The 20,349-nt window shown below is 36.3% G+C and overlaps 1 protein-coding gene and 1 pseudogene across 8 annotated transcripts in view; both read left to right on the top strand.

The window, feature by feature from the left end:
• Window positions 1-20,349, top strand: part of CFAP299 (cilia and flagella associated protein 299) — a 737,014-nt gene that overhangs the window by 378,237 nt on the left and 338,428 nt on the right. The gene's annotated exons all lie outside the window — the stretch shown is intronic.
• On the top strand, window positions 1,636-19,414 carry LOC118152260 (ribosomal protein uL30-like pseudogene; annotated as a pseudogene). Its single transcript, XR_013533438.1, has one exon. The product of XR_013533438.1 is annotated as a ribosomal protein uL30-like pseudogene (transcript).

The raw sequence follows: 20,349 nt of genomic DNA, 5'->3' as shown, positions 1-20,349 counted from the left end.
GGTTCAGAGAGTGTCAGGCCCCTTGGTTGATTATGCTTCTCTAGATTTCTGTGCTTGCTTTTTCTCTTTTTTGAGGCTAAGTTAAAAAAAATGCTTTCGTTTGTGTTGCAAGTATTTTTCTCTGAATTCCTCAAAACATCGGGAGAACTAAACAATTTTTCCATTTATTATATTTATAAAAATCCTACTAAATATAGAAATGCTGCCCCAGTTCTCATATTCTCATGTGTTTTACTGTTGTTAATCAACTGTGAGGTTAACAGTATAGTGTCAGTGCATGAATGCAATCCCAAATTCCAAGGAACTAGAAAATTTTGGTAGAATATAATTATTAGTCTTTCTTTGGTGCTTCACCAGGAGGATGGCCTTTCTTGAGCCTAGATTTTCTCCTATGATGTGAAGCACTTGTCTTGTAGAATGAAAATATGGACAAATTCCTGCCAAAGATGCATGTAAAAACTACAGCACAGTGATTTGGTGGCATGTGCATGGTATAACATTTCTGTTTCTTCCTTTATACTTCCAGCTGAAACCTCCTGACTACTGTTCTTTATATACCTGTTCTTACTTTACAATAGCTTTCAAATTAGATTTATTCCCTCTGATATAACTATATATGCCAGTCTTATACATTCCAATGGCAAATACTTTGCAAATGTTGCTATTCTTCCTTAGAAAACACTTTTCCCTCTTAAATAAAACCTGAACCCTCAGCTAGACATTCAGGTCATTCCACCATCTGGCCCAACTTACCAGCCAACTTTCTCTCCTACTGATCTCCAGTGTGAGTCTCCACTCAAGTCAGTCTATTCCATCACAATACTTCTCACCTCTAACCTGAGCTCACTCAATTCCACTTCCCTGGAATGTGCTCCTCCCTTCTTTCTGTTTATTAAATCCCCATATTTCACACTCCCAGGTCAAACCCCAGCTCTGCCACTCAGGATAACTCTTGCAGTTATATTTTATGGTATCTCAGAATTTCATACCTAATAGGAGCTTTGTAAATAATCTATCATAATGTCTTCATTTTATAAATAAGAAAACTGAGACCCATGGAAGATAAAATTGCTAGCTAAAATTGCAGTTGTGGAAAGTTTTAAAGATAAACAGGGAGAATTTACACTGAGGTGAGCCATTGCAGTTGTAAATTCTTTGAGATCAGGGTTTGGGTCTTATATCCAACACTGAGTAAGCATGTACATGCTTTGTAAATAATTTGTTGATGACATTCTGATCAGATTGACATGATAGAATTTAGTGACCATTTTTATTCATCTGAAGGCTGTCTACAACATAGAGCATTAGCTTCCATCATTAGAAATTTTACACCCAAATGTCCATCAATGATAGACTGAATAAAGAAAATATGGCACACACACCATGGAATACTATGCAGCCATAAAAAAGATGAGTTTGTGTCCTTCATAGGGACATGAATGAATCTGGAAACCAACATTCTCAGCAAACTGACACAAGAACAGAAAACCAAACACCGCATGAACAGAAAACCAACACTCACTCATAGGTGGATGTTGAACAATTAGAACACATGGACACAGGGAGGGGAGCATCACACACTGTGGTCAGTTGTGGGGGGCTAGGGGAGGGACAGCAGGGATGGGGAGGTTGGGGAGGGATAATGAGGGAATAAATACCAGATGTAGGTGACGGGGGATGAAGGCAGCAAACCACCTTGCCATGTATGTACCTATGCAACAATGCTGCATAATCTGTACATGTACCCCAGAATCTAAAGTACAATTTTTAAAAAAAGAAATTTTACAATAAAAATTGTAAAAGTTATTCATTTAACTCAGTAGATTATTACCCTTATGGCTTTCATAAAAAGCCTAATTATGACATTGAGAAAATCATTCCTGATTTCCCTATTGTTTATATAGAAAGATTATAAAAATCTTCTATTTGAAAAATTATCATGCATAAAATTGCCACTACCCTAAAACCTTTGGTATTTCTGGCTTACAATTTAATATTGGAAATGCAACAGTCAATTTCTGAAAGTCACACATGCAGTACATTCTTTGGAATCTTCTTTGTTTGATCACCATTGAACAACACATGAAGCTTTGTATTTTTTCACCTGAATAAATAGTACCCTGCATTTCACCCTTTGAGGTCAGTACATACATCTCACAAGACAGGCGTTCATCAGCTCTTTTCCTGCCAATTCTAAAGAAAAGCAAAAGCTCAACATCCATGCCACCTGACTGAGAGTGAAGTCTATGCTTTATATTTTTATTTTGCAAGGCCAAATGCTGGTCACCAGTAGTTTATATGTGGTAATGTTTTTTTCAGTAAGAAAGGACAACATATATCTATATTCTGCTCTCAACTTTGATTGCTAACTGTTTCAAATAATATGACTTACTAAATATTCTGATTAATTAAACTTCATTATAGTATGCAATAACAGGTGTGCAGAAGAGTTGCCAATGTCTGGATAGTGTTTATGAGTTCAGTTGCTATTTGCGAGAATAAAATGGTATTTAATTGATATCTTGAATTCTAACTTGGCAACAGCTATCTTTCAAATGTTTCAGCTTTCAATAGGAATAATTGTATTTAATTATATTTAAATGTCAATTGTGGGTAGAAGCATATTTTCAATTCTTAAAATATTTCAAATTATTTACAGAATGAATGAAGGTGAAATTGCTAGTTTTGTTTTGAATGTGTCTTAAATTTTATGCTTTGAGAAAAATTACTGTGATTGAATTGTGCAGAACAAATATATCATAAATTTGAGAGTTCAAAACAGCAATAAAAGCTTCATTTACATGGCTTAGATGAGTCTCTGTAACTTGAATTTTTGTTAGATGCAGGAGCCAGATTTTTGGGGGTAACTTGTGCTAGCAGTGACCAAATCATTAGGGTTTTCTAAGAAACCCTTTACACTCTGTGGTATTTGAGCTTGCCTCATGATAGCATCATTTTAAAACATTAGGTAGGTATGAAAGCTAAGAAAATACAAATATATGGATGGTTTCCATATTTGGGGACAGGATAGTATTTATAGTATTTCTATATTAAGTCCACATCTCATCCTTCGTTTGGATAAAGATTTGATACGTTGTTAAATAATAGCCGGTGTGGACTATTTTGACTACTTCTTAATATATTAGAAAATCAGTTCCATTATCATGTCTTCCAAGTAAAGTCTGGTGATTATTTATGGACTGCTAAACCCTTATTGTTTAATTTAGTTTTTGACCACCTAGCTTCTTTCTACTAATCTTATTCCAGGGGTAGCTTTCTCACAGATAGTTCAGGATGAAGTCTGATTGCCATTCCCAACAGACACCTTCACTCCCCAGATGGGACAAAGCTGTGTCCTATTCATCTACATGTTGTTGTTGTTGTTTTTGAAGGATAATGAGGCCCAAATGGATGTGGACATTTGTATAAATATGTTTGAATTGTTTTCTACCACCACATCCTAAAATGAGCCTCTTCTTTTGTATAGCTGCAACTGACTGCATCAGAAATCAACCAATGTAGACCACATATGCTCTGCACAGTAGAAAATACTGAGGAACTTGTGATCTTATCCTTATCATTTTTTTTTAGATAGTGTCTTGCTCTGTTTCCCAGGCTGGAGTGCAGTACAGTGGAATGATCACAGCTCACTACAGACTTAACCTCCGAGGCTCAAGTGATCCTCCCACCTCAGGCTACTGGCATGCACCAAGATGTCAAGCTAATTTTTCTATTTTTTATAGAGATGAGGTCTCACTATGTTGCCCAGGCTTGTCTCAAACTCCTGGGCTCAATCAATCTGCTTGCCTTGCCCTCTCAAAGTGCTAGGATTATAGGCATGAGCCACAGTACCCAGCTATTGTCTTAAATACTATAAAATCTTGGGGATAAACAGACTAAAGCCTCTCATATATAGAATTTTTAAAAGAGAAGTAGAATTTAGTCCACCATGCCTTAAATATACTAATTTTAAATGAGTCATTTGTTCAGAGAATATACATTGTGAAGAACAAGTGTGGTCTTTCTGCAGTTTGAAAGAATAAACACCCTTTTAAAAGTGACCAATGGCAATCAAATACCACTAAGAGACAGAAAAATAAAATAAATAAAATGAAAATGAATAAAGTGCACAATAGTAAAAATACTATTTTTACATAATGTGTATTCTACTCAAGAAGACAGACAATAAACACATAAATATTTAAAAACTTGGTAATTTCATGTGATAAATGTAAAAAGGAATAAAAACAGGGTGTGTGATAATGAATGAGGGGCAACATTCAAAGGATAATTACGGAAGGCTTCTCTGAGACAGTGACATCGAGGTGAAGTCTGAATGGCTAAGAGAACAATGGGAAGTACGAAGATCTGGAGGCATAAATGAACTTAAAGTGTGTGAAGAATACTAAGTCCAATGTGCTTGGACAGTGATGCATGCTGGGAAGAATAGAGTGAAATGAAGTTGGGGAAGCAGCCAGAAGCAAATCATATGTGATCTTTATGCATAGATAAGCAATTAGGATCAGATTCTTTTGTCAATGAAAAATATGTTCAATGCACTTGAGACATATAAAGGACTATTTTTTTGTAAAGATTTTAATCAAGCAGTTAAATCTTTAAAAAAAGAATAATCATTTCTTAAGAGTTGTTTCTGCTGAGAGTAGTGGCTCACGCCTGTAATCCCAGCACCTTGGGAGGCCAACGCAGGAGGATTGCTTGAACCTAAGAGCACGAGACCAGCCCGGGACATATAGTGAAACACTGTCTCTACAAAAATTTGAAAAAAAAATTCTACAATCTACTTATATATATTGAAAAATATTTGTGAAGACATTAGAGATCCTTGGTAAATAGACCTCAACTAGGTTGAATTTCTTTATAGAATAGTGTAAGGTTTAAAGATAATTTTAGAAGCAAGTGTGTTTGTACAGTCATTGTTTTGGGTGTTTTTTAAATCCCTGCTACTCTTGTAACCCTATTGCCTCACCTTTCCCAGTCTATTCAGAAAAATACTGGAGCCACTAATACCCTGATTCCTAAACAAAGAAACAAACTAAACAAAGCAACAACAGCAAAATACAGAATTAAGTGAGAATCAATTATTCCTAATCTTTTGGATTGGTGTTCTGGGCCTATAAACTTTAGGCTAAGCCTCAGCAGGTGATGGCAGTGGGGACTACCTGGGTTTGATCATGGCCATCTCTTAGATTTTTGGAATAGTGACTTCGGACCATGGCGAAATATAAGAGCGATCATAACAATTAGATTTAGCATAATCAAGGCAGCCAAGGGTAAGATTTATGGCTGCTGCCATCCAACTTTCAATTTGGTCCTCTAATTTCATGTGAGCTAACATGACATAGGATAGTATATCCCAAGATGTGTCTAAACAAAGTGACACCCAAGATAATTAGGGGTGGCATAAGGAAAACCTTTTAATTTTAGGTATATTTCAGGTAAATTCAATATGTTATGAAGAAAATAAGTTATTAATCAATCAAACCAAGGATTAGATTAATCAGTCAAAGCAAGGATAAATATTCATGTTTTTGAAAAGCCCAAGCCAATCTGTTTCAATTGAAATAATACCAAATAAGACAAAAAATTGCCAGTGTCATAGATGAATGATGGAAAATTAAGAAATGCTAGCTTTTACCTAACACAGATGTCAAAATTGAAATTCTGACTTGTAACTTCCTAGATGCATGACTCTGGAAAATCCCCTTAATCTTTGAGGGACCACTTTTTATAAAATGTGGTAAATAATACAAATTTTATTATGTTGTGAGAATTAAATGAAATCATTCATTTAAGACACTAACAGAGTTTCTGTCCCATAGGTAACTACTCCTGAATTAGTAGTTCCTATCATTATTTTCTATCACAGTGGGATCCTTAAGGGCAAGAATTATGTTTTGTACCACTATGTTCCCAGAATCTAGCCCAATGCCTAGCAGTCAGTAAATGTTTTTGAATGGATAAAAGACTGGATATTTGAACTTCTTAATAAGTCAAAGTAATTTGACTTTTTTCCCCATTTGTATTAAGTTTACTGTAGTGAATATTTTACATGCCCAGTATTTACTAAGCACTGTTTTAGGTTGATGATTGTTGCCTTCAAAGACTTCACAATATATTCTGCAAAATATTTACAACACAGACAAAGTGTATTAGTCTCTTCTCATACTGCTATAAAGAAATACCCCAAACTGGGTAATTTATAGAAAGAGTATTAATTGACTCACAGTTCCACAATGCTGGGGAAACCTCAGGAAACTTGCAATCATGGTGGAAGGGAAGGCAGGTACATCTTACATGGCAGCAGGCTGAGAGAGCATGTGAAGGAAGCAAAGTGGGAAGAGCCCCTTATAAAAATTATCAGATTCTGTGAGAACTCATTCACTTTCAGGAGAACACCATGGGGGAAACCACCCCCATGATCTGATCACCTCCCATCAGGTCCCCCCTCAACACTTGAGGATTATGGGGATTACAATTCAAGATGAGATTCGGGTGGGGACACAGTGAAACCATATCACAAGGGTTAGAAAAAACAGCAAAAAGGTCACAAAAAATTGAAAAATTACCAAGTGTTTAATATTTCTGGCATAATTTAAATTTCCTTAGTCCCAATAAGATTGTTGGTACTAAAGAAGTCACTTAAAAGTAATGTTCTAATTCTGCAACTTCTTTCTACCTTACAGTAAGTACCTTAGACTCCCAGATTCCCTCCCTGATATGCCCCATGGCAACCTAGGTATGTATGAGATTAATCAAGTATTGTCTCAGATGTGCTTATAGGAAACTGTTTCAGATGTTCTACATTTGCTTTATTGTGCATAAGAGACTTCTCTGATAGGCTGTAGGTGGTTTGTCAACATCTCACTGGATGTTATGGCGTTGCTGCTTCAACAGATACCACGTTATCTATTGCTGCTTCTCCAAACTCCCTAACTGCTGATCAGCTGTCACATTTCTTCGAGCTGCAGAAAGTACAATTACTATTGGACCAGGCAGTACCAGATACACCCTGAACCTTCATAGTGTTCTAGGTGGGACATATTCTGTGGCAAAATGGACAATAAAGGTGATTTTTTCTCCTCTGATAAGAAATATTGTTAGCTAGCGTTTTACAGTTTATTCAAGTTCAAGAGAACAGCTGAAGAAATGGTCAATGTGCTATATTTAAAGTAACTTTTCAGTTCCTATAACTAGGGCATTGTTACTAAACCAAGTCATTTGTGAACTCACTGGCCCTCAAATTCAATATTTCCAAAATTTAACTCATTATATTATCATTGAAACTTACCTTGACTCCTAACCTTGGCCAGTTTTATTTTTTATTTTTGACCCTAGGTCTGAATTATCTCAGAAAGTTTCTAACTCTTTTGCTCAAGAGACTTTGCTAGGTTATCACACATGCCTGAACACCACCTAGACTTAATGTGGAATTGCTGTTTTCCTCAAACATTATATGTGGTAAGAAAAGTGACAACCAGTATAATTTGGGGTGGCCAAAGTTGGCTTGGAAGAAGGAGGCAATGTCTGTATCACTCAGCTTAAGTTTCTATTGCAAATATCATTGAAGCATGGAAATAACTCATCAGAATTTTATATTAGATACATCCTTTTGGAAGGATTAGAAAAGAGATTGGAAATAACTAGAAGCAAAGAGTATAGCCATCATTTAAGTGAGAAAATTATAATTTGAAGAGATCTATTTGAAACCTAAATAGTACTTAAAAAGAACAGAATTTGGTACTAATCCATTAATGGCAGTGAAAAAAAATGAGAAGTTAAAGGTGATTGCCATCTTTCTGATCACCATGCTGAACTCACTATAGTAAGGTAGTTAAATGTTCCAGAGCCAGAATACTAGCCTTTACTATTTCCTAGCTGTGTGACCTTGGGTAAGTTACTTATACTTGTTCTTTAGCAAATAATATTAATAATTATTATTTCATAAGAATTTTGTGAACATTGAATTAATATTTGCAACTACACTTAATGAATGGCATTTAATAAACATTTATTAAGTTTTAGTTACTGCTTTTGTACTTTGTAATTAATATCATAATACTTATTGTTTCAATATAGTCAGTGTGATGGTGATGGTGCTGCTAACTAGAATAGGTAATTGAAGAGGAAAAGAAAGTTGGAAAACTAAGGTATTAGTACTTTAATTTTAGATTTACTGAGTCTGAGGGCCACTGGTATATCTAAGTAGCAGTGTACAGCAAGATATATCTGGAACTCTAGTGCGACACTGGCTAGAAGAAAGTGAGAATGTTAAGACTGCCTTCTAAAAGGGCTAGGGTACTAAACAGAAACCAGTACATTCAGGAATACATGAAATGAGACTATGGGGATAGGATATTTAGCCTATTCTTTCAAGAAATTGTAGAATGAGATGGTAAATAGGTATGATGATAGCCAGAGAAGAGGAGAATACCTAAAAATAATTTTTAAAAAAGCAAATAAAAATGCGATAGATTTAATATCGATAGACTGAGTTTATACAAAGGCAGAAGAGGGGTAGGCAATGCATAAACAAAAACCACAGTGAAAACTAATAAATACTAATGATTTACTAATAGAAAGACATGTTTATTTTGTGCCAGCCACTGTTCTAAGCACTTACATGCACTATCTTTATAGATCCATAGAACCAAGCAAGAATGTTACTAGAAGAGAAAGCAAGGGGTGAGAGAGGCTAAGCTGGAGCGACTGGCCCTGAGCCATGTATTGTTTGGTACCCAAATTCATACTTTTAAGCACTGTACTATTTTGCCTTCCATACTTTGAAAAAAAAGCATAATGAATAAGGATCTTAAAAACATTAGTACAGGTTAGAATTGAGAACACAAATGGAAAAATCAAGAACATCAAATAGTTGAGGATATGGTTTAAGAGTTGTTGGGTTGGGTTAGAAGAGAAGCTATTGAGTGAGAGGATATAGAAAACAGCCTTGTGGACATCAAAATGACATTATTTGTACTAAAAATATCTAAATTCAAACATTCAGTTGTCAAACACCAATCATCAAACAAGTTTAATTACTTACTTTTTCAAAAATAGCTAAATGTGTTGGTTTTCTTGAGAAAGTGCTGAGACTCTTTTGGCAAGGAGTGCTATGTAAAAGTAATAATCCTTTTTTTTTTCTAATTAAGAGCCTAGTCTGATGTGAGTCCATTTATTTACACTGGTTTTAGGTAGGAAATCCAGTGAGATTTATTGCTGTCTCTATTATTTTTCCCACAGAAGTTCGAGTGTGGTTATGGTGTAATTGTTAGCAGAAACTTTCTTCTTACAGCAATGTTGGTGGGCTTTAAAATCTCTTGCACTTATCTTTTTTCCTTCTTGCTTTTAGCTCTGCAGTATTTTCTTGAGGTGGAAAAATCCCTATTGATTCATACCAGGCTTATAAAATAAAATGTGTGCTTTTACTTTTTATAGGCAAATGAATAGAATGATTATAAACAATGAACTTGCCAATGTGATACTACTAATCAGCTTGTTTAAATAAAACCCAAATTATATGTCAGATACCTGCCATTTTGTAAAGGAACAGTTTGTATTCTTTGTATGTGGCCAGGTTTTATCCCCCAGAAATTTGAGCCTATGAAGCTGGAATTCAATTTGAATTTGGTTAGGAATGATATTAAGTCCTAGACACTCTGCCAGAACATATCTTTCCAAACAGGTGGGAAAATGAGGTGAGGTGGAAAGAACTCTACAGTGATGCAGAAGAGATGCATAAATAGATTTATTTTTATAATATCCTTTCAAAAATCTCAGCTTTTTTCAATTACTCAACTAGACAACAAAGGTTAGGAACTTTTCATTACCTGCTTTAACACAATACAGAGGAGACAGTTCAATATTTGTAAATATTCATTTTTATAAACTCTTTTGACATGTATTTCATAGATCTATGCACAGCTTATTTGTTTTGTTTTGCCTCTGTTAAAAAGACATTTATCCTTTAAAGAAACATATGGCACAGAAAATTTCTCTTGGAAATGCAAAGAAATAAATTATCTCTCTGTTTTATATATGACACTGAGCTGTTTCTTAAGTGGAATGGAGATAAATACCTTACCAAATGTATGAAATGTTGCCATCAGTGCATATTAATCTGCATGTCTGTAGTGAAGATTAGGTCATTTAGAACACTGTGCTCAGATAAGACCATACCACTATTTATATTTATCCCTTTTAAAATTATTGCTATTTGGGTAAATTCCAAAATTTTATTGAATATTACTTCCTGGCTCTCTTGCCTCACAAAAAAAAAATGATTTGCTGCATTCATCTCTCCGTCATCTACATTACATATTTCTGCTAAGTTAAAGAATGTGTCTCTGCAAATATTACATATTTTTTATTTTTAAAAGTAGGCATATGGGTTCTCAATAAAATTAGCTTATATTAAGCATTTCATTCTAGTTTATTACTAGCAAGATTTAAAATCTTTTATCATGTAACAAATGTCAGAAAAACTCAAAACAATTCCAATCGAGTCTGTATTCTGAATCATGGAGTATTTCTGTAGTACTTGGAAAACATGACATACTGGAAGAAAAAATGCTTAACTTTCTGGAAAGATACCATGGAAATAAACTGTGCTAATGCCATCCTTCAGAGAGATCAACCCCAGCTCTTCTATACTGAGAAGAGCTGTCTCTTATTTGATTCTATTTCACCTTCCATGACCCTGTCTTGACTTAGTGAGACTGGAGAGGCATCTCCACTTCCCCCTTAACATATGCATAGCATATGTCTATTTAATAAAGAAGTTAATGGCTTCTTGCTTGGTAAATTGTAACCTCAGGTACTATCTATAGGATGTTTGTTCAATAAACTGAAATCTCTCTTTATTTGAACCTGGGTCTGCTGACCCTACTAGTCTCTGTAACTAATAATCTATTACCTCAGCTGAAACACTGGTGTCTGAAAGACTGATGAAGAGAATAATCTAGCTTGGCCTATAGATATTCTTAATGACGATGTGCTTATATAAGATGTGCTTATCTTATGATGTGCTAATATAGCCCCTAGATTATTGAAATGACTCTGATAATGAGCACATCTTTTTCTTTTCTTTTCTTTTTCATTATACTTTTAAGTTCTCAGGTACATTTGCAGATTGTGCAGGTTTGATGCATAGGTATACACGTGCCATGGTGGTTGGCTGCATATATACCCCTGTCATCTACATTAGGTATTTCTCCAAATGTTATCCCTCCCCAATACTCCCATCCCATGCTATCCCTCCCCTAGCCCCCCCACCCCCTGGCAGGCTCCAGTGTGTGATGTTCCCCTCCCTGTGTCCATGTGTTCTCATTGCTCACACCCACTTATGAGCGAGAGAGTGTGATGTTTAGTTTTCTGTTCTTGTGTCAATTTGCTGAGAATGATGGTTTCCAGCTTCATCCGACATGAACTCATCCTTTTTTATGGCTGCATAGTATTCCATGGTATGTATGTGCCAGATTCTCTTTATCCAGTCTATTATTGATAGACATTTGGGTTGGTTCCAAGTATTTGCTATTGTTAATAGTGCCGCAATAAACATACATGTGCATGTGTTTTTATAATCGAATGTTTTATAATCCTTTGGGTATATACCCAGTAATATCCTTCTGGGTCAAATGGTATTTCTACTTCTATATCCTTGAGGAATCACTACATCGTCTTCCACAGTGGTTGAACTAATATACACTCCCACCAACACTGTAAAAGTATTCGTATTTCTCCATATCCTCTCCAGCATCTGTTGTCTACAGATTTTTTAATGATTGCCATTCTAACTGGCATGAGATGGTATCTCAATGTGGTTTTGATTTGCATTTCTCTAATGACCAGTGATGATGAGCTTTTTTCATGTGTTTGTTGGCTGCAAAAATATCTTCTTTTGAGAAGTCTCTGTTCATATCCTTCCTTTTGTGCAGAATACTAGCATCTTTCTTGTGAAAGTATTAAGAAATAAGGCTGACCTTAAATTAAACTCTTGGAAGTCAAGACCTGTATATAACATTGAAATATCTATAGAAACTTATAGAAATATTCATGTAGATGTCTATGAAATTATTTTTTACTTCTGCCTCTCTCTTTGCTCTTCTCTCTTCCTTCTCAGGTCTGATATTTGTTGTTTGTTTGTTTGTTTTGGAGACAGTCTTGCTCTTGTTGCCCAGACAGGAGTACAGTGGCAGGATCTCGGCTCACTGCAACCCTTGCCTCCTGGGTTCAAGCAATTCTCCTGCCTCAGCCCTCCAAGTAGCTGGAATTACAGGCACCCACCACCATTCCTGGCTAATTTTTTTTTTTTTTTTTTTTTTGAGACGGAGTTTTGCTCTTGTTACCCAGGCTGGAGCGCAATGGTGTGATCTTGGCTCACCGCAACCTCCACCTCCTGGGTTCAGGCAATTTTCCTGCCTCAGCCTTCTGAGTAGCTGGGATTACAGGCACGTGCCACTGTGCCCAGCTAATTTTTTGTATTTTTTTTTTTTTAGTAGAGACGGGGTTTCACCATGTTGACCAGGATGGTCTCGATCTCTTGACCTCGTGATCCACCCGCCTCGGCCTCCCAAAGTGCTGGGATTACAGGCGTGAGCCACCATGGATATTTTTAGTAGAGACAGGCCTTCACCATGTTGGCCAGGCTGGTCTCGAACTCCTGACTTCAGGTGATCCACCCACTTTGGCCTCCAAAAGTGCTAGGATTACAGGCATGAGCCACCATGCGTGGCCAGTCTCTGTCATTTGCAGGGGAAATCTCAATTTCCATTTGTCCCTCTGGAGTCCCCAGTTCATAACTTATCTTGGACCTTCCCTACCATACAGAAAAAAAAAAAATCTGGTATCCGTTTAGTTATTAGAGAGCAATGTCACCTGATTTCTAACCTGACAGCAGGTAAACTAACCCAAGCAGTTTATTATTAGGGAAAATTATAGTCTCTCTTTTTCTAATAACTTTCCCTTAAATGGTGCCATTTTTGTAAAAGCACTCCTTGCCTTTCTTGTCTGCATGAATTGTTTTTACTGGATTTAAAATTTCAAAGTTTTTATATATACACGTGGATACTTTTGATGCCCTAGGAATGGCCCAAATGATGCCATGATAAGAGAATGAGCCTGATACTCACCTGTGTTTTACACTCGCTACTTATATGGCCTTTGTCCAAACTCTTGACTTCTCTGGGCCACCCTTTTTGTTTTACAAGTTTAAAAAGTTAGTAAATATAAAGCCTATGTAACAATGTCTGCAACACGGTAAGCTTTTCATTTCCTACATGTAGTTGTGTACATATTAGGTCTGCCATACTTTGCTTCAGCAGGTACATGAAATGCCATTACACATCATAACTGCATAAATACCATTATATATCAAAAGCTTGAAAGGATCAGTGACAATCATATACATTTACCTCGTAAAAGAGCACATCTATTTATAAGGGTGAATTAGCAACTGAGGACCTCCCTATTATAATCACCGCAACCTTGAGAAAGAATGATATCTCAAAAAGCCCACAGGAAATCTTAGAAGTAATGGTAAGCAGTTATTTATCATGCTTTTAACTAGAATTTCCCTTATTAATGACTTATTCACACACTCAGATTTGTATTCACTGCCTGTCATATGTTATGTCAAATATAGTATATGCAAACCTTCATTCTGATAGTGGCAAATAAAGCTGTGAAGTATATCATAGTGTAAGAAGGACACTGACCATTGGATTTGCTTTAAAGGCAGAAGTGTACAGTAACAGGAAGAGACAAAATCAAGCCAAAGACTAGGAGGTGGAACTGAGAAAAGTATCTGGGTCTCTGTTATACATTTTTCTGATTTTAAATTGTTTCTGCTTATATTTGGTGGTGTTAAAGATTGTGAAGTATTTGTTTGCTTAAAAATACTTGCAATGGGCCAGACACAGTGGTTCAGGCCTGTAATCCCAGCACTTTGGGAGGTCAAGGTGGGCGGATCACAAGGTCAGAAGATCAAGACCATCCTTGCTAACACAGTAAAACCCTGTCTCTACTAAAAATACAAAAAATTAGCCAGGCAAGCACCTGTATTCCCAGCTACTCAGGAGGCTGAGGCAGGAGAATTGCTTGAACCCTGGAGGCAGAGGTTGCAGGGATCAAAGATCGGGTCACTGCACTCCAGACTGGGTGACAGAGTGAGACTCCATCTCAAAAAATATTAAATAAATAGGCTACACTGGAAAGATGGCAGAGCAAGAGCAAGGAAAAATCCGTTTGGTTCCAGAAAATCTCCTGAAAAAGAGGAAGGCTTATCAAGCCCTCAAAGCCACCCAGGCAAAGCAGGCACTTTTGGCAAAGAAGGAGCAGAAGAAAGGAAAAGGGCCCAGGTTTAAGCAACCAGAATCATTTCTACATGATTCCTGGCAGCAGACACGTGACAAGGTGAGTATCAGACGACTAGAAGTGAAATCTCCACCTTGGAATTGCCAGAAAAACATTCCTTGGCCGTTGTTGTACTCATCGAAAGGATTGATGGCGTGAGTTTACTGATGCAGAAAACCATTGCAAGTCTTTGCCAAAAAAAATTTTTAGTGGTGTCTTTGTAAAAATCACCTCCCAGAATTTAAAAATGCTGTGTATGGTGGAACCTTATGTGACCAGTGGATTTTCAAATCTGAAGTCTGTCTGGGAACTCATTTTGAAACATGGACAAGCCAAGGTCAAGAATAAGACCATCCCTCTGACAGACAACACAGTGATCGAGGAACACCTGGGGAAGTTTGGTGTGATTTGCTTGGAAGACCTCATTCATGAAATTGCCTTCCCAGGGAAGCATTTCCAGGATATCGCATGGTTCTTGCACCCTTTCCACCTTTCAGTGGCCCATGATGCTACCAAAAGTAGAGTGGGCTTCCTCAAGGATATGGGCACACCTGGCTATAGGGGTGAACGTATCAATCAGCTCATTGGCCAGCTGAACTAGACCCAGGTGCCAAACTGCAATAAATTTTTATAAATGAAGTGGAAGCATGTGTTTTTCGGTTTTGAAGACTTTGTATCAAGTATCTTCAGAGAAGATTATTTCCTGTTTTATCTTCAAAAACCGGAAAGGAAGGGTCAAAGAAAAGACAGTAGCTGGCTGGGTGCAGTGGCTCATGCCCATAATCCCGGTACTTTGGGAAGCTGAGGAGGGCAGATCACCTAAGGTCAGGAGTCCGAGACCAGCCTAACCAACATGGTGAAACACCGTCTCTACTAAAACTACAAAAATTAGCAGGGTATGGTGGCCCATGCCTGTAATCCCAGCTACTCAGGAGGCTGAGGCAGGAGAATCACTTGAAATCAGGAAACTGAGATTGTGGTGATCCAAGATCGCACCGTTGCACTCTAGCCTGGGCAACAAGAGCGAAACTGTGTCTCAAGAAAGAGAAGAAAACAGTAGCTTATGTTCATGGCAAGCAACTCTCATCAGAGTCCACTTCCAAGGAAAAATTATGGTATTTTCTACACTGGCTGCCCCCTCGTCTGAAATCAGCACATTTCATGGAGGAAGGAGTCCTGCTTTGCTGCATCTCCTATCCTAGGGTTTAATGTTGGTAATTGAGTAACTCTAGCATTTGTACAAGGCTCCCTAAGACTCCTGCAGCAGTGGACAAGCCCAGGGACATAAATGAATCTGAAGATTCCTGGGGCCTTGTTGTGAAAAAGACTTGAAATACACATGGGAGGAAAGGTGCAAAAATAAATGTTCACTTGTCTCTGCAAATAAAATAAAATAACTTCAATGAAAGCACTGAATATTGTGCAGTTCTTGCTATTCAGAGCCCTCTGTAAAATATCATATTCCACTTTTCCAGCCCTTTCTCTCATTCTTCCCCTGAAAGTACACAAGTTTACCATCCAACATAAATATTTTCCTCCAAGTGTGTCATCCTTTTACATCATCCTGCCTTTGCTCTTCTATTTCTATGTCTTAACTCATCTTCAGCTGACAGTTTCCAGTCTACTTCTTATTCAGATTAAGAATGATTAAGAAAACAGTGTCTGGGGAAGGAAAGAAAGTAGAAAGTATAGATTTTCCGTTTAAATATTTGTGAAAAGGAGGAGAAAGATGAGATGATATTGAGAAGCCTTGGGGATGATTTTCTTTATTTTATTTTTTTTGTCTTTATGGATATGTAGAATCTTGCTTCAGACTGAGAAAAAGAAATTGATAGAAGAGAAAATTGTATGTGCTGGGAAAAAGAGGAGGTCTGATAGAAAAAACCTGGAGGAGACAAATATATTGAGTCAAGAGTTAGAACGGGTGTGAATTTAGATTACAGGAGGCGTATGATGAGGCTGGAAAGAGCTGATGGAAAGTTATTCATATGCTGTGGAAAGTAAGAGTAATAAATACATAAATGAAGATAAAGATGGGAGAAAGTCAAAGAATTTGAGCAACTCATGTATGATGGCCTGCATCATCTCAGTAATATAAAATGCTGAAAATGAGAAATGCAGGGTTGGGGATGGTCACTGTAGAAGAGTAGAAAAGGTCTGGAGGAGCTATCACAGGAAATAAGATAGGTTGTCAGATGAATTTAAGGAATGCAGAGTTAAATTGAAGACCTACTTAAGATTAGATACATACAGAGATGATGCAAGTTGCATTTAAGAAATCTCATATTTTGTTCATACCTAAGAATACTGTGTGATGTATTTTACAGTTACTTTATGGTTTAGTTCATAATAGATAGAGCAGATAATGGGCATAATTATATGTCAATGTTATCACTGGCAAAAGAGCAAACATTCCTGAAATTTGCAGAAGCAACATTCATTTCTTTGCATTTAATTATAATAAAATGAATAAATATTCGTTGCCAAAACAATCTAATGTAATACCAGCTCTGACTATTCTAGATAGAACTATGTCTGCAAAGTAGCAAGCACTTTTGGAGGTTTCAGACAACTATAATTTATTCTGTTTTATAAATGTTGATATATTTGATTTTTGTATTATGTAAGTTGTCAATTTAGAACTGGGCCTACAGTGTTAACTGATCATTCCTACCATTTTAGATGTGATGCTAGAAATTGGGTAAGGCTCAGCCACATTTTGTATGAAGAGGAGAGCATAGAGCTATTACCCTTAGGCGTTTACTATAGGTTAAAGTAGAAACTGCTGATAACAATAAAATCAGAAGTGCAGTCATGGGAGAGACAAAAGTGCTGGCAGTTTTGCCTTGGAAAGAAGAGAGAAAAACACAATTTTCTATTTGCCTCTATCTCCAATTACATTTAATAATATAATAGTAACTGCTGAAATAAATTCACACCCAACATTTCTAATTGCTTAAACAACCAGAAGTTTATTGCTTACAAAATGCCCCTGAGCAATTCCAGATTATTTAAAGTGGGCAACACTCTGTTTCACTTAGTGATTCGGGGACCCAGGTTAATGTAATCTCTGACCTCTTTATCCCATGGCTGTCAAGGTGGTATAGTAGTTTCCTTTCTATGAAAGAATGAAGAAGTTCATGGATGTTGGTGGGTAGATATGATTAAATATACATATGAGCCGGCCTAAAAATGTTGCACATTGCTTAAGCTAACATCCCATCATCCAGAACCCTGTCATGTGGCCAAATCTTATTGTAGGAGAAACTTTAATCTGGTCGTGTGTCCAGGAAAAGAGGAAAAGTAGTTTGAACAATTATGTTCCATTATCAGTAACATATTAACTGCTGAGTAGGAGGTGTGGGAGCAGAACTGGTCTATTGATCTAACAGGGAAAGCCATCTTCTGTCTAACTCCAATCTCCGCCTAATGGTGGGGAACACTGGACTGGTTGCCTTCTAGTTAGTTGTTGCTTGAATGCAATTTTTAAATTTAAAAATTAGCAAACAACCTAATTATCTAGCAATTGGAGACTGATGAATATAATTAGAATTTGCTTACTCAACGCTATTACTATAAATGACCTTTACAATGATAAGGAGGTGACATGGAACACAGTTGTGATTAATGTAGGACATGAGGTTTTATCTCCACTATGACTGTTAACATTAAAAATAATGATTGTATTTTAACTGGAGAGCATACAAATATTTATTTAATGTAGTGAAATTTTTAATTTTGTTGATTGTAAAAATTTCTGCTACTGCTGCAATATTGATTATGTAATAAATCTTGCAATTTTTTTTTGATGGAATCTCACTCTGTTGCCCAGGTTGGAGTATGGCAGTGCAATCTCGGTTCACTGCAACCTCCACCTCCTGGGTTCAAGCAATTCTCCTGCCTAAGCCTCTGTAGCTGGAACTACAGGCATGTGCCACCACCCCTGGCTAATTTTTTTATTTTTAGTAGAGATGGGGTTTCACCATGTTGGCCAGGCTGCTCTTCAACTCTTGACCTCATGTGATCCTCCTGCTTCAGCCTTCCAAAGGGCTGGGATTACAGGTGTGAGCCACAATGACCAGCCACATCTTTCTTTCTAAATGAGTACAAGCTTCTCAAATGTGTTGAAGTGTATATGTTAAGGTATGGTAATACATATGTTATCATTAACTAGCCACTATGGAAGCCTCTAAATTCAGATTTCACTTCCTTTCTAATGCCAATTTGACTTCCAGTGTAGGCTCTTACAAGCAAGTATACCTAGATGCACTCTAAAAACTTAACATTTTTGCCCTTTGTTAGCCTGTGGTCTCTGCTATGTATTAAGCAATGATTATTTTGCTAAATATTTTCTTATATTTGAGAGTTGGGTTTATGCAAACATATCCTAAACATTGAAAGTTTTAATTAAAACAAATGAGGATGTTCCAGAACCCCTGTATTGTCTAAGTATTAAATTAAAAAAAAAAAGAACCACTTATATTAAATATTGGCCTATTCAGCTAGAATAAACCTCAAAGTTTCAAAGAAATTAAAGGAAAGGATTTTGAGGAATAAAATATGAATTTAACTCAGATTTAAAATTATTTTTTTCTTTTCTCCTAATACTTTCCCAACATACAAACATCTGATTTTCATAGATATTGATATATGAAATTATAGCCAGAATAATTAGAAGGTGAAAATTATTCAAATTTTGTAGATACATTAAACTATTTCCTACTGGGAGACAAAAAGTTATATGTGTATGTGAGTGTATATGAATATATTTCTATATGTGTGATGTATGTTTTAGCATACATATGCAACTGATTTTTCTAGTTTCCCTTTGTCTTAGTACCAATTTGTTAGTGTGATATTTATTGAGTTGGTTTATGCCAGTGGGTTTTGACATTTCGGTATATGATTATATATATACATATATATATGGACTCCTCTGGTTTCATGCATGACCATGAAATATTGATTTGGTCATTTATAAAAACCTACCAAAGTATCTCTATCTTAAGAAAATTGCTCTTGAACTTTGGTATATATAAGAATTAACTGGGTCATTTATTAAAATTTTAGGTTCCTAATGAAATAAAATGGGAGGCAGGCATGAACATACATTTGTAAGTACCACCCCACTCCCCATAAAGTGCTCGATTCATGGATCACACACCAGGGAACACTGCCTCAACTTACCAATAAAGGCTACATAGGACGACTAGACTCTTGTATCCTCTTGCATCAAGGTTTAAGCAAAGTGCTTTTTCTGAAAATAAAATGTTGTGTCTTTCCAGATTTATGTTTAATCTCAAGTCTATAGTAACACATGGGGACCCTGACCAATAACCCAGACTTCTTTTGCCTTCAAGTGTGAACTATCTAAGTTTCAGAACAGGGGCTGGAATACTATGACGGCCTGTGGGCCAAATCTGTTCTGATACTTGTTTTTGTAGCACTTGAGCTGAGACTGTCTGAAATGGTTAAGAAATTATCAAAAGAAGACAAACATTTTATGACACATGAAAATTATGTTCCAATTTCAGTGTCCATAAATAAAGTTGTATTAAAACACAGCCATGCTCATGTGTTTGTGTATCTATGGCTGTTTATGCGCTATAATGGCAAAGTTAAGAAACCACCATAGAGACTGTGTATGGTGCTTTCATTGCTTCTCAATACTGATAAGAGCAGTATGCATCAATTGATACAATTATAATTCCACAATGTTTAAAGTGCCATACATAGTCATAACACAACATAAGCAAAACATGTTTATTATGCAGTGACATTATAGTCATGCTGAAGTAATACAGCATATGTCAACATGAATATCACCACCTAAGCACTCATCACAGTGTTGCAACCTATAAGAAAGCAATAATTGTTTTTCACTAGGAATTTTATAGAAAATAATTGAGTCTAATGGTCCAAAAATGTCAATAGTAAACATTATTTATCCTTATGCCTTAACCATCCATAAATTTTTGT

Source organism: Callithrix jacchus, chromosome 3 (assembly GCF_049354715.1).
Source record: "Callithrix jacchus isolate 240 chromosome 3, calJac240_pri, whole genome shotgun sequence".
In the NCBI taxonomy this organism is placed as follows: Eukaryota; Metazoa; Chordata; class Mammalia; order Primates; family Cebidae; genus Callithrix; species Callithrix jacchus.
Note: the sequence above shows the minus strand (reverse complement) of the source record. Positions and strands in the feature narration are given on the sequence as shown.